The sequence below is a fragment of the Crocodylus porosus genome, unplaced genomic scaffold (genome assembly GCF_001723895.1).
Source record: "Crocodylus porosus isolate Cpor-Errol unplaced genomic scaffold, CroPor_comp1, whole genome shotgun sequence".
Classification (NCBI taxonomy): Eukaryota; Metazoa; Chordata; order Crocodylia; family Crocodylidae; genus Crocodylus; species Crocodylus porosus.
Window position 1 is genome coordinate 26,572,205 of NW_017728886.1, and position 13,873 is coordinate 26,586,077.

Below are 13,873 nucleotides of genomic sequence, written 5' to 3' on the forward strand. Positions count from 1 at the left end.
CATGTTCTCAATGTTCTTCCTAAGAAGTAAACATGAAGAGATACACTGGATGTAAAGAGCACAAGCAGCTGTATTTTGCAGGTAGAGGGGTACAGAGCTAAAAAAATTTGAAGACTACTGATGTAGGTGAAATCATTAGAAGATCTAGGTGCAATCAAGTAAAACTATACTGAAAAGCATGCCTTTACCACAAGCTGAATCAGGCAGCCATGCTCTTAAATGTGTCATGCTATTTTGCATGCGCTACCTCCAGAACTGGAAGAGGGGCAGCTATATTTGAGCAGTCTTAATTAGTTTGCCAGCAGCAACCCATAAATGAAGCTATACTGAGTCTGGTTCAGGAAGTAGGCACACAGTCCAGCATGGCATATTTTTGTGTACACACACACATACTTTACCCAAGCCCAGAGATGGATCTAGAATTTTGAAAAAGGGTGCAGATGTTGTGGTGCATCATCACTTTTATAACATCACATATTTTTCCCCAGTTAAAATAAACTAGAAGCTTTACTAATAAGCTAGGGATCTAGGGTTGTATTATTTAGTTTAAGATTGAAGAAAAAATATATATCTTCATTGGAATGAGTTAAAGAAATGATCTGCAGTGCTGTGAAACAGGAACCTTATTACCAGAAGCAGCTAACAGACAGCAAAACTGCAGAACAAAGATTGGTGGAACATCAAAACCACTAAAAAGAAGAGAGGGTTGTTAACACAAGAGTTTTTTATAAAAGCAGGTTGATTTTAATGAGCCATGAAGTCAACTGACTTCCTCAGCACTGACTGATTAGAATGCTACTACCACTGCTAGACACTTGATTTTAAACTTTGGGTGGAGCATAAATCAAAGGAGGGGAAGGGGGTACAACTGCACCAGTGCATCCCGCAATCCACCCCTGCCTGTGCCTTGTATAAGAAAAATTTTCCAAAGAACACTTTGTAATAGTTCACTGTCACACTGGGAGGATCCATCCAGTGGTGACCCTTAAGGGACCCTCTGGGATCCAGGTCTATTCATTAAATAACTTGGTTGCTAGAATACAGAAAGCAATTGAAAACACTGGCAGATGACATCAAGCTGGTGTCAAACATTTTGACAGTACAAACATTTTGAAGGATAGGAGTAGAATTCAAAATGTTTTAAATAAATTAGAGAATAAAATTCATTAACATACAGAATGCTACATTTAGGAAGGGGGGAGGGGAATCAAACAACAACAAATTATGAAATAACTGGCTCAGCAGCTATTGTGCATAATAGTTGAACTGAACAGGGCTGAATTGAACGGAAGTCAATAATGTGATACTGTTGTAAAACAATAAATGTAATTCTGGAAAGTATTAACAGAATTGTCATATGTAAGGTTAGTAGGTAATTATTGTACCCTATTCAATACTGGTGAGGTCTTATCTGGAGCACTGTGTCTGTCCAGCTTTGTGCATCCCACTTTAAGAAAGATGTAGAAGAGTTCAGGAGGATCCAAAGGAGGGCAAGAAAAAAACAATGACACAGGCTTAGAAAACGTGCCATTATAGGAAAAGGTAGAGAGAACTGGGTTTATTTGGTCTAAAAAGTGGGGGGGGGAAGGGGTACATGATAACAATCTTAAAAAATTATCAAGTATTGATAAAATGAGGACAGTGACCAACTATTCACCATGTCTAGGAGAGTGAAACAGGAATTATTTGGTGTAATTTGCAAAGGAAATTAAGGTTAGAAAGTGTTTCCTGAGACAGAACAGTAAGAGTGGTGAGTCACTGAAGCTGTAGGAAGATTATGACATTTTCTTCACTGGTGATTTTAAGGACAGGTTAGATAAACTAGACATCTAAGCAAAGACAGTCTAGATACTGGTCCTGCCGAATGAAGAGGAATAGGCTAGAGCAGTGGTACTCAACCCTTGGGCCACAGCCTGAATCTGGTCTGTAGGGCTGCATCACCTGGTCCTCAGGACTCCTCACAGGTCCTGAAATTTGGTGGTGGGAGAATGTTACAACAATTAATGCTGCTATTGGTCCCTTGATGTTAAATTTCTGGGTTGGAGGGGAGCCCCATTGGGCTACATGTTGGTCCTGGATTTATGACCCAGATATCTTGTTCTGGCAGCCTCAAACCCTCAGGTTACAGCCCTCCAGTCCTGGTCTGAGTCCCAGTCCCCAGTTGTTGGGACTGGACCTGGTCCCAGTCCGTGAGTCAGAGTCACCATCCCTGTCCTGGAGGAGGTGCTAATTGTTGGCACTGGATTTATGACCCAGATACCTTGTTTTGAGTGGACCCAAGCCCTCAGACTGACAACAACAGTCCTGGTCTGAGCATTTGGGTCCACCCAGAACAAGGTATCTGGGTCATAAATCCAGTGCCAACACTGTGTGTCAGGTCACACTGACAAGGAGGGCCAGATCTGGAGGGTATAGGGTTGCTCCAGTGTGTGGGATCAGGTCTGGCACACAGTGTTGCTCCATGGCTGTAGCCAGCAGACCTGGGGTTGCTCTGGGCCAAATCAAGCGCACTGACTCCACGCTGGATCTGGCCTGCAGACTGATCCTGTCCATGCAATCTGACCCACTGGGGCTAGAAGGCTGAGCACCTGTGGACTAGACAACCTCTTGACACTGTTCATAGGCCTGCTTTTCCATTAAAATAAAAAATACTCCACCATGGCTTACATTTTTCATCTGAAATGCTTGCAGTTTCACTGCTACCAAAGCACTTGGCAACATGTCAAGCTTTATCCTAAAACTAAATTTTTAAGGGTTAGGGTTAAAAATTTTATCAGATTTGTATTGAAAATACCAAATGATAACTATGACCCAAAATGGTACTCCACAATAGACACCCAAAATAAGGCAGCTGCTGGCACCTGATCATTCTGACTTTTACACACTTATAAATGCCAGTGATTGCTAGGAAAGGCCTAGAGAATTTAAGCTATGCAACAAGTACTAGACTCCTCTGTTGGAAATATCAAGCTTGATCTTTTCTTTTTTCTAAGTTAAGCTTACACAAGAGAACTGACTAAAATTTGGAACTTCCTTCCTATGCATAATCCTCATATTTCAACATTTGTCCTAAAAGTTCAAACGTAGTAGTTTTCTATGAAATGAGTCTGCTCAAAATAAATCTGATTTGGAAATGTTGGGATGTTTCATCTTCACTGGAAATAAAATAGTTTGACATTCCCAAAACTCTTGAACCCCAAATCTATTCCACCTCTAAGAAGATCTTATATAACTTTTAGGCATCTAAATGATTCAATCCTATTCTACAACAGCCATCAAGTTACCTGAACGTCTATGTCTCTAGAAGTGCCCCATTGGGGCAGCTAGCTCATGTCCTCATGGTTAGGACCCTTCTCTGGAAAATGAGAAATGTGGGTTCAACTCTCTTCTAGCTTAGATCCTGGGTCTCCTGCTTCCTTGGCAACTGCTCTAACCTCAATGTTATTGGGATAAGAAGTAGGTGGGCTCTCTTCCTCCACAGTAGATGTCTCCCTCATAGGTGGATCCTTACAAAACGTACACGCATAAGCGTCCTTATAGGAGATGGAGTCTTCCAGGGAGCCCAGAACATAGACAAAGACAGAGCTACAGTTCCTTTACAGCAATAGACAATAAGGAAATAAAGTTCAATACTGTGCATTTTTCCTGATGGGAAATATTTAGCAAAACCAACACTTTCCTATTAAAGAACATTCTAATGGAAAATTCCCAACCAGGTCTATTGAACAAGCATCTTAACTGACTCGTAACATGTTAATTTACTTTTTCAAGTACAGTCAATAATAAAATGAAAATATTATTTATAAAGTGTCATGTGTGATCCATCCTGCCAAGGCTCCCTTGGGTGTTGTACATAAAAACAAAACCAAATCAAAATCAGCATAAATGTTATAGCAGCCCCTAAAGCCCAACACTCTCATTACTCAAAGGAAATCACAGGAGAAAAGGAGGAGGGTTGGAAGGAAATATAGGGCCAGCAGAGGCCATACTGAAAAGAACACATACTAGAAATAAAAGCTGAGATAACCCTTTGTGAGACAGGAAGGTATGGGCTTCAACTGCTCTAACAAGGAATGAGTTTCAAACCTTTGGACTCACCACAGACAAGACTACTAGATTGCTGAGCTGAGGCAGCCCTGGCATCCCTCAGAACTGGGAGGCCTCAGATCATTGATACCCATCTGGAAAAATCTCTGGGAGAGTTTCTATTACAGCCAAACCATATTTGGGATTTCAAAGACAGCAGCGCTAACTGACAAGTCATCTCTGATGCCTTCAAGAAGAAAGGACATGCCAAAATGATTGTAGGCTGGGAAACTGAACTTTGTGTCTAGTCCCTATGTTCCTGCATTTGTATGCCTCTCTAATTCATCTCACAGGAAACAACATGAATGCTGCATTTACCTTTCGTTACCTGTGAAAAGGAAAGGCAACATATTTTTCTCTCAGGAAAAATAAAAAGCACAAAGACTTACACTTGCTGAAAATCAGGGTCCATACCCTTTCCATCAATTTATGAGCAGAAATCCCCAACAAAATCCATTTGGAATTATGCCCAATAACAGTGTAATGATAAACAAGGCTCCTAAGAAAAGCTGGAAAAGGGAGGAAGGGAAATGTTAAAGTAAAGAATAAATAACCTATATAAAAGAGCCTGATTCCTGGCTAACAAAACACAGTGGATTCCTCACTATCAAGGAGGTGGGGAGAGGTGGACAGTCAGCTGGGTACTCTTCATTGGTATCCAGACCCTTGGGAATGACTTCTGCTTCTCATCTGTCACAACCCTGGTTTGTTAGCACAATGCAAAGCTTGCCTCTTCTTCCGAGTTAGGTACTGGCTTGGGCTGTTTGTAGAGTGGCCATCACGAAGGACATTCTGGTTTTCTGCTACTCTGTCCTCTATTGATATGAAACCCACCACTTTTATGTCCTCTATTTTTCTCTTCAAGAAAACCGTAATGTCCTCTATGATGGCCACCTTAGCTGTTCGTAGTGATGCCAGACTCTTGCAGGGATTAATTATGTCGGGGGGGGTGTGCGCGTGCATGCTTACTGTTAATTAATTTCTATTATATCAATATTTAGTTTGTCACTGGGTAGATTTGATCAGGGAAGAAAGGGGAATCATTCAGACTCTACTTTTTTTATTTAGAATATTTTAAAAAGTTGTCCAAGAGCAAACAACTGGGTAAGTGCTTTCAAAGCCAAATAAGGAAAACAGCTTCTCCCAGCTCCCATCGTAGCTGGTGTTCAGATTGTCTACAGCTTGTTTCCAATAGAGAAAAAGCACTCTACTGCTGTTCCAGAAGCAATGCAAGTGGGGGGGGGGTTGTCCTTGGCTTCTTATTTCCATGCACAAAAAGAGCAATAAAAATATATATTCAGTTGTCTTCCATACTGAAGATGTATCTGGTTCCTAGAGCAGTTGGCAGAGGATGAAGTATTTTCTCAAATGATAGCTTTTGTTTATCACAACAGCAGAACTAAATAGTAAAGTACATTTATCAGACACAATGGGATTAGCCAACTCCTTTCCCTCCAAAAAAACAAGCTATAAAAGACAACATGTTTTAAAAATGAACTGGGCGTTCTTGTGCTGTTTATGCCACTTGGTAGGAATAAATTTGTCAGGGCAACAAAACACATAGTACTTGTATTTCTTGACTGTGTCTTAAAATTAAGACCTTGAATGCCAACAGCTCCACTTAAAATACCTCCACGCAAAGCCCGAATAAATTGTTCCCACACTAAAATATGCGGTTCTTTTTTTTCTTCCTTTTTTTTTTTTTTTAACCGATAGAAAAAGCACTCAGTTTGGGCAAAACACAGAGAGATCACAATAATAATTGCATTTAATCTTTTGAAGTGTGGAGTGTTTTAATAAGGGATCCATCAGAGAGTTGGACTACTTTGAGATGACGGCGACATGGGTTATAAAGCTTGGGCACCATGATCAAAAGGATTACACACATTAGCATTCTACTAATCACAGCAGGATTGGTCAGCCATTCAGGCCAGGATTCAAGGGAAAAAAAACCCTGCAAACAAACACTTTCTCTTCCTCACAAATGCAGTTGGTGCCTTGTCCTTGAGGATCCATAGGGCTATGCGGCATCCCCTTCTTTTAGACTGATGAAGATCTTGTGTGGTGGTGAGCACAGTCCTGCATGCCCCTTCTGTTTATCCACCAGCCTCTCCTCTCTATTTGTTTTACATTAATTTTGCATACTTTTCTAGAGAAGCAACAGCCTTCCTGTAGATCTATATCTGTATCATAAATGCCCCTTGCATCCACTTCTCACGCATTCACACAATAGCTTTTGTTTTGTTCATTGCAAGATCCTAAAACCATAGTAATATTGTAAAGGATTAGTGAATATATGTACTCATGAGGTTCAGAAGTACTAAATTGTAAGTTCATAATATGCCACTGATCATGAGGTAGCCTTAAGCAAGGGTTTATGGTGGCAAAATGTTTGAGTGCTGAGATTCCTTAAAGACTGGCTAAAAAAATGTTAGCAGTGTAGAGGAAGAGAGAGTGTCCTGACTTTCCTAAATGGCTACTGATTTTGGATGTCTACCTTATGACATTTACTGGTGTCTTTTGCACCTCAAAACTGAAGCACTGAAAATTAGTGGCCACACTTGGAAATTTAGGCATACTACATTCAATTAATACTGTCCAAGGAATCACTGACGCATGTTAATATTTCAATCCTGATATACTTCGGCAACTTGTACCACTACCATCTTTCACTGTTTGGTGTAATTAACAACCACCAGTTATCGCTACTGTAGATGTTAAAAGATCCCATCATCCTCCTATGAGATCTTAAAGATCATATCCAGATTGCTGAAAGACTGACCACCCTTTCTTTTGTAGCCGGAACTAGTGAGTAAACTTCCCCAGTGTTCTGCAAGTCCACGGACTCTTGAAACAAAGCACAATAGCAAGGTTTAGCAAGTGAGATAACCCTTTCCACTCAGAAGTAGAGGAAAACAACATCTGTTAAAAACAAATAAACTGCTGCAGTGGGGCAGCAAAGACCCAGAAGATTTCAGAGACGTAACTCCTGGTTGGGTCAACACATTGTGAAAATTAGAAGAGAACAATTGTTTCATACCACACTCTCCCACCGCTAAATTCCCTCAAGGTTAATTAGGATGGACTCCTGCCAAAGTCATTAGAACTGATTTGGGCAGGAACTTGCTTATGCTCAAAAATGACTGAGAAATTTAGAAATGCATCAGCCTCCAAACAAATGGGCTTTGGGCAAAACCAAATTTGCATGTAGCATTGTCATTGCTGGAGCAGTCAGGAGAATTATTTTAAATGATCTTTCTCTAATTAGACAGCTAAGCAGAAAACTTTTTTCCACGCCCATTGAACAATGTATCCTTGTTTTGTTTTCTATGTGCTCCTTGGGTCATGAAAGGCTAGTCAAATTACATACTTAAAAACAACGTTCCACTATAATCTACTAATGCTTAATACACACACTCAAGGCAGACAGAGCAGTCCACTAAGTGTTTCCTGAACACTGAAGAGTATGTTATAGAATCTAATTCCAGCAACTCTGAATAATCAAAATGGAAGTGAAGACACAACCTGGGGCCCCAGCCTGGCCTTGATATTTTATCAACCCGCTTTGTACTTGGGGTAGGATTATGTTGTCCCACCCAAGGAGCTGCCGGGGAAAAAAGGAAACCTGCCTCAGGTAGTCGCTGTCCTACCCACTCCCCATGGCTCTCCAGGAGACAGTAATCTCCAAAATTTCCAAATTACCACCCCCATTCCTTGAAAAATCATCTGTGCTGGCTTCTGCACTAGGGAAGAGGGCTGGGTAAGGCCCTGGCCACTCCCATCTCCCCCCTGTCGGAGGAGAATCATGGGCGTGCAATATGGGGGGCTGAACCAGAGCCCAAGTGATTAACTGGTACACAATTCCTTGGCATAACAAGCTCTATAGCAGTTGCTGTTAACTGTATTTGCTCCTGCAACATTTCCTTTTATTCATCCAATCTACTTTAGCCTGAAACTGGAAGATCATTGTTTTCCGAGTGTCTATTAATAACAGTAACAAGTGGTAACATCCTCTTTTGCCCTGGAACAGAAATTTTAATAAAAGGAAAGGAAAAACGCTCCAGCTAAAGAGCAGGGCTGGAGAAGATGAAATATGCATCCCATTGGCACTAACCAGGAGCACAGATCAAAATGATTGCTCAGAGCAATCTGGGAGCCCCACAACAAATAACACTACCACTGCTCTCCTGCTGCTAAATTTCTGGACACACAGGCCAAATGACAGAGTCCCACAGGCCAGGTATGGTCCAGCTGGTGGAGTTGGTTCAGTCAGACCTAGTACATGGGGCTGGGCCCAGCTCGACTCCTGGCTCCAGGCCACATACCAGCTGTACCCCACACATCCAAGTCTGCGCACCAGAAAGGTTGAGCACTACTATTCTCAGACAATTATGCAATGCAATATTCAGCCCAATATACTACACAAAGCTGCAGCTTTTCTTCTTCTCTGTTGTAACAGTTAATTGAGCCTGCTTGGCATCAGTGCCAATACCCTTATAATAGTAAGTAATAGAATGGAGGTAAATGTTTGCAGCCTTGTGCGATACAACCCCAACCCCTGCAGCTAAAGCCAGTGGGTCTCATTTGAGCACAGGTGAAGCCGCATGGGTAATTTGTGTGACCACAGCCTAAGACATTCTTAAGATCATGTTTTAATTTTCCTTTGTAAGACAAGCTGCTATGATGACAGATGCTGACTTTAACATTCACGGGTTTCTTTATGCAGCATGGTTAAAAGTGTGTCAGCTGGGGCATATTTTCTAAATCAGGGCCTTTGACCTTAGTAAAGAATCCATGTCTCCGGCGCAGAAAGTTTGTTTTAAGGGAGAGAAGACTGGAATTAACAGGTGCAAAGTGACATGAGCAGCAATGGTGGTCCTATGAAATTGTCAAAGGTGGTAGTACAACAACAGCATACACCATGTTGAAGAAGACAACAAGGGTGTATCGGGGGGAGAAAGATGTTCAATATCAGAGCAGACAAGAACTCCAAAAACTAGAGAGAAAGACTAAAAGAGAGATCAGATTTCTTCATGGGCTTTTTCCGGTTTGTTCAGAAACAGACAAAACTATATAGACCTTAAAAACAGACAAACATACTTTACAAGATTTGGGGATTTAGCTAAACTCATTTAATCTCATTTCAAAATGCCTGCAATCTGCATGTTTGCTGTTAATTCACCTATTATGTGGGAGACAGAACAAATTTAAGCTTTGTAATAGCTGCATGTTATCAGCCAGTCACCCATTTTGTCACTTGCCTGTACATACAGAGTAACTGAAGCTTTTAGTTATGGTTCTTCAGTGCAATACTTTGTTTTTTTAAATATACAAATGCCTTTCAAGCATTTTTATTTCTGTTGTTACTGGCAAGAAGCTAATGCCTTTATACCACTAAGCTGGTTGTATTGCAGTAAAGCCCTCATGTCTGCTATAAAGCACCTAAAATGATAGAAATTGTGTGGCACTTTATGGCTAAACTGATTACATCTGGAGAGAGATGCCTGGAGAATAAGAGATCCAGGCTGGCCATCAAGCTCCATAAACAATCTTTACAGCATCTCCCTTACAAGAGTTTAGCTGGGAACAATAAACACGGCAGGAGAACTCCTGGGATGCAGCAGCCAGGCACTAGCGAGGAAACACGCACACAAGCACTTCTTAGATTTCAGTCTTGGATTACTGAACCCTAATCCCTAAAGCATTAGATTCACTCTGTGAGGGGCAGGACTTTCAGCAACCTGGGGTTAACATCATTATTTCTCTAATGTATCCCCTAAGAAGTCAAAAACAGGTCAAAAACAATGTATATAAACAACGGAGGGCTATCAGTAGAGAAATCAAATCCACTGAAGCAACGGTCAGTTCATCAACTAACTAGCAGGTCACTGGAAGTGAGCCCTGGCTGTACTTACTTGAGAAGAGTCCTTAGAAGCATGCAACTGAGCAAAAGCCCGACTTGAAAAGACTGCTTCCAGGGCTGCACGGGTAAGGCAACCCTTCTCTTATGCTTTGGATTCCACCAAAGCATAAAAGTACAAGGGACGCTGCAAGCAGCAAACCCTCATTAGGTGGTTTTAGTCTTTCCGTTTCTGCCCCAATTTTCACCAGGCTAAGAGAGAAGAAGCACGTGCCAGAGATCCTAGTCCACAGCAAAAGCTAAGTGGATCATAAAACTCATTCTTCACTGGTACTCAGATAACTTGACTGGAGATCATATAGTCTGCTCCTGCTTCAGCAAAACTATTAATCTGTTTGAAAAGTGTCCGAGCTGCATGTAGAGACTCTCCCTGCTCAGACCTCTGGGATAGAGCAGAGACCACAGTTCGAAAGGATGAGAAAGTTCTTATCGCTGGCAGCTGCATGACAGCTCTGCGGTGGGGCAGTTTGTTTTTGCAGCATGCCTTAAAAGAGAAACAGCAAAGTCGCTCAGACAGTTCTCTTGAAATCTTATTTCAGAATGAAATTAACTGGCTGGAGCTGGGAGATGTAATAAGAGAACAGGTCAGTGACTTACCAAGTGGCTCCGTCATGCTTGCCTCTGTCCTCTGCGCTGGGGAGTACTGTGAGAGTGCCTTGCATGAAGCAGCCAGTGCTGAGCATGCCTAGTTGAGGGCATCCTGCCTTGCCTTTCCTCTCCAGCAGCTTAATGACTTTGAAGTGAGCCTCAAGCTTCCTTCAAGTTTTCAGAGACTCCCTTTCTAGGAAAAGGAGTCTAGCCCTTTCGTTTCAATCCAGATGGCACTGCTGCTGTTTAATTCCATCTGATCATTTCATTATCATCTCTGACAATGCTTTAACCATAGGAAGTAGCTTATCTTCTCAGGATTAAAAACTTTCTTGCTATTGTGCTGCAGATTGGAACTGTGTGTGTATATACACATATATGTAAAATTAACTTCAAATGTAATTGGCATGAACCCACAGTGCCTGGGTGAGAGAGACTGCAGCTCTGACCCAGTCTACACAAAGAACCCGCAAACCTATCACCTCCTCCAGGAGCTCTTGGTCTCCCGATGTGGTAATGCTCCCTCATTCTACCCCATTCTTGGATAGACATCCATACTTCAAAATGTTTCGAAAACATCCATTCTTTGGTCCCAACTTTGCAACTTGTGCTCAGGCAAAAGACCTGCCTATGCTGAACAGCAGGGCCCAGAGCTCACAGGTTGAGTCCATGGGCTTCCTCCCAGCCTTGCACCTGGAATCAAAGATCCATTAATTCAGCTTTAATCCATTGCTGCAAACACGCTTACTGCTGTGGTGGAAAGTTCATGTCCCATCCAACGCTTCCAGGTGGTAAAGCAAGCTCAATGCATTTGAATTCTAAATAAAACAGAGCATTTGAGGAGCCGGGTGCCTGGTTAGCTTCAAGCAGAAACCCCCATCGGTCATAGCTGCATGCCTTCATAGGCCTCCTGAACAGCATCTATGAACAGCTATGAAGTTGAGTCAGCCAGACTTCCACATGTAGCATCCTCCCAGAAAAATAACACTCGAAAAGCAGAAAGGCCTGACCCAGGCACACCAGCCGCCAGTTCTGATAACAGCAGGCTTGTTGGGAACATCCTTGAGTGTGGAGTATATTATTTTCTCTGAAAAGACAAACAATCACCTCCAGCTCCCCCCCAGGAGCTGCAGAGTAAGTAAGCACTGTACAGTTCATAAGAAAAATTAACCCTCCCTGTGCCAGGAGGTTCTGTAGGAAGGAAGATTATAGTTGATCAAGGGAAAAAATAGGATGCGCTCTCTGGCACTCTTGGCTGCCACCCAGGACATGACATCAAAGGGATCCCTTCTTGTCCAGAGAAGTGCTTTTGGAGCACTTGGGAGTTTGGAGACTACCGGCAGGAGATGGTAATCACAGCACTTAAGTGATGACCGGAGAGACAACCCTATGCTTCCAAATCAACTCACTGGAAATTTCTCCAGAGTAAGTTACTACATGGCTCTGTGTTCTTAAAGTCCCCTTTGCCTGTAATACTGGTTCCATCTGTTTCTGGTTTTACCATTCCCAATAAATATGACTTGAATGATTTATCTGATTGGTTTAATGAATTATCTTAAAATAGATTATTTGATGCCATATCTTCCCACCATTTGCTCTGGCTGCAGAGATAGCTGGCTAATCTGAATATTTAATGACATTTTTCAAATAATATATCTGTGGATCATATACTTTATTTTTTGCCTAGGTTTATCTGCTGCTTCACATCTTTGAAGAAACTTCCACCCAGGCTCCCAAAGCACTTGTAACAAACACATCCATGACTTGGGCTTTACCCAACACCATCAGGTATGTGTTCTTTGCTCCATTTAATAGCTGGAGAAACAGAGTACAATGAGGTTAAATGACTTATCCAAGATCACCCCAGGAGTCTACAGAACAGCCAAGAACAGAATGTAAATGTCCTGATGCTGTAGCCATAGGACAATCCATCTCCTGGCCTTTTTTTGCTTTTTGTTATAATCTAACAATGAGTCTCTGACCCTGCAAGCACACATGCATATGTGTAACTTTTCACACAGGAGAACTTTTGCCAGCTTCCATTGGACATCCCTGCCTTCAGTGGGACATATCACAGGCCTGAGGTTAAATAAAGGTCTACTATCTGCTGGATCAAAGTCACAGTTTGGTTATTCAGAAAAATACTCCACTTCTTTTGTATGTCCCACAGGTCACACATACTGGTATGTATAATAGAAAAAAATAAATGGTTTCATGAAAGCCATAGGGCTGTTGTCACAAAAGGTATGGAGCGGATACTCGGTGATGAGATGATTAATGTAATCTGTCATCAGTGCAGAGGGCTGAAAATTGGGTCAATTATTTAAACCTCCTTTTGTGAAACTGGGAGAGAGAGTAAATAGGAAATAACCAGAACTGATGCCTCATGCAGAAACCTTTCTGGGATGATGAATGTCATTTGCATGTGTGTAATCTTATCTACACCAGGAGCTGTTTGCTATCCTGTGTCAGCTTTTAGTGACAAGAATGCAGTCCTGGGAAGCAGCGCTCTTTCCTGGGCCCCAGCCCCATTTACCTTCTGTTGTGTGGTTTAGTATGCAGTATACAAAGCACCTCTCAGTCCAGGTCTGGTAGCTTCCTGCCACTATAGCATAGTCCTCAAGGGACTAGCAATACAAGAGCTAGCCAGACCTGACAAGCCAGAAGAGAACAACTTACTGAACACTATGGCTAGGGACAGACATTACACATAAACCAGTTTAAGTCATCAGAAACTGGTTTAACCCTGTAATAGAACATTCAGTGCACATAAACTGGTTTGAAAATGGCTGAAACTGGTTTGAGAGAAATCTGGTTGAATGTCGTAGCTGATTTAACTGGTTTCCCCTTCGAGAACCGGTGCTAGTTCGCACCGACACCCAGGCTCGCAAGCGAGAGAAGTACACCCCGCTGGCCAACATCCTGAGGGGTTGTGGCTACAACGTGACAATCGATGTGCTCATTGTGGGAACGCTTGGAGCCTGGAACCCCAGCAACAAGAGTGTCCTGCGTGCCTGCCGTATCTCCCGCCACTATGCCAAGCTGATGCACTGCCTCATAGTGTCCGACACCATCGCCAGTACACCAACCACACCAGACGAACCGCCACTGGACCGGACCCAGAGGGGACCGCCTGAATCCCCCCCCCACCCCCGCACCAGATGGACCTTCACTCTCGAGAGGATTCTTCAACAACGGACGACTTTGCTCCACCTGAAGAGGACCCCCGCGATGAGACTCTATATGGACTGAAACGCTTTCCTTGAGCCACTTCCTCCA

At 42.4% G+C, this 13,873-nt stretch overlaps 1 protein-coding gene across 2 annotated transcripts in view; it reads right to left on the minus strand.

Annotated features, from left to right (window-relative positions):
* KIAA1462 (KIAA1462 ortholog) overlaps window positions 1-13,873 on the minus strand; it is a 91,228-nt gene that overhangs the window by 29,767 nt on the left and 47,588 nt on the right. Inside the window, exon 1 of one of the 2 annotated variants that reach the window (XM_019531328.1) lies at window positions 10,604-10,826. The exons of the other annotated variant lie outside the window; for it this stretch is intronic. The gene's annotated coding sequence lies outside the window, so the exon portion shown is untranslated. Of the gene's footprint in view, window positions 1-10,603; window positions 10,827-13,873 lie in introns of those variants that run through there. 2 annotated transcript variants of the gene reach the window in all.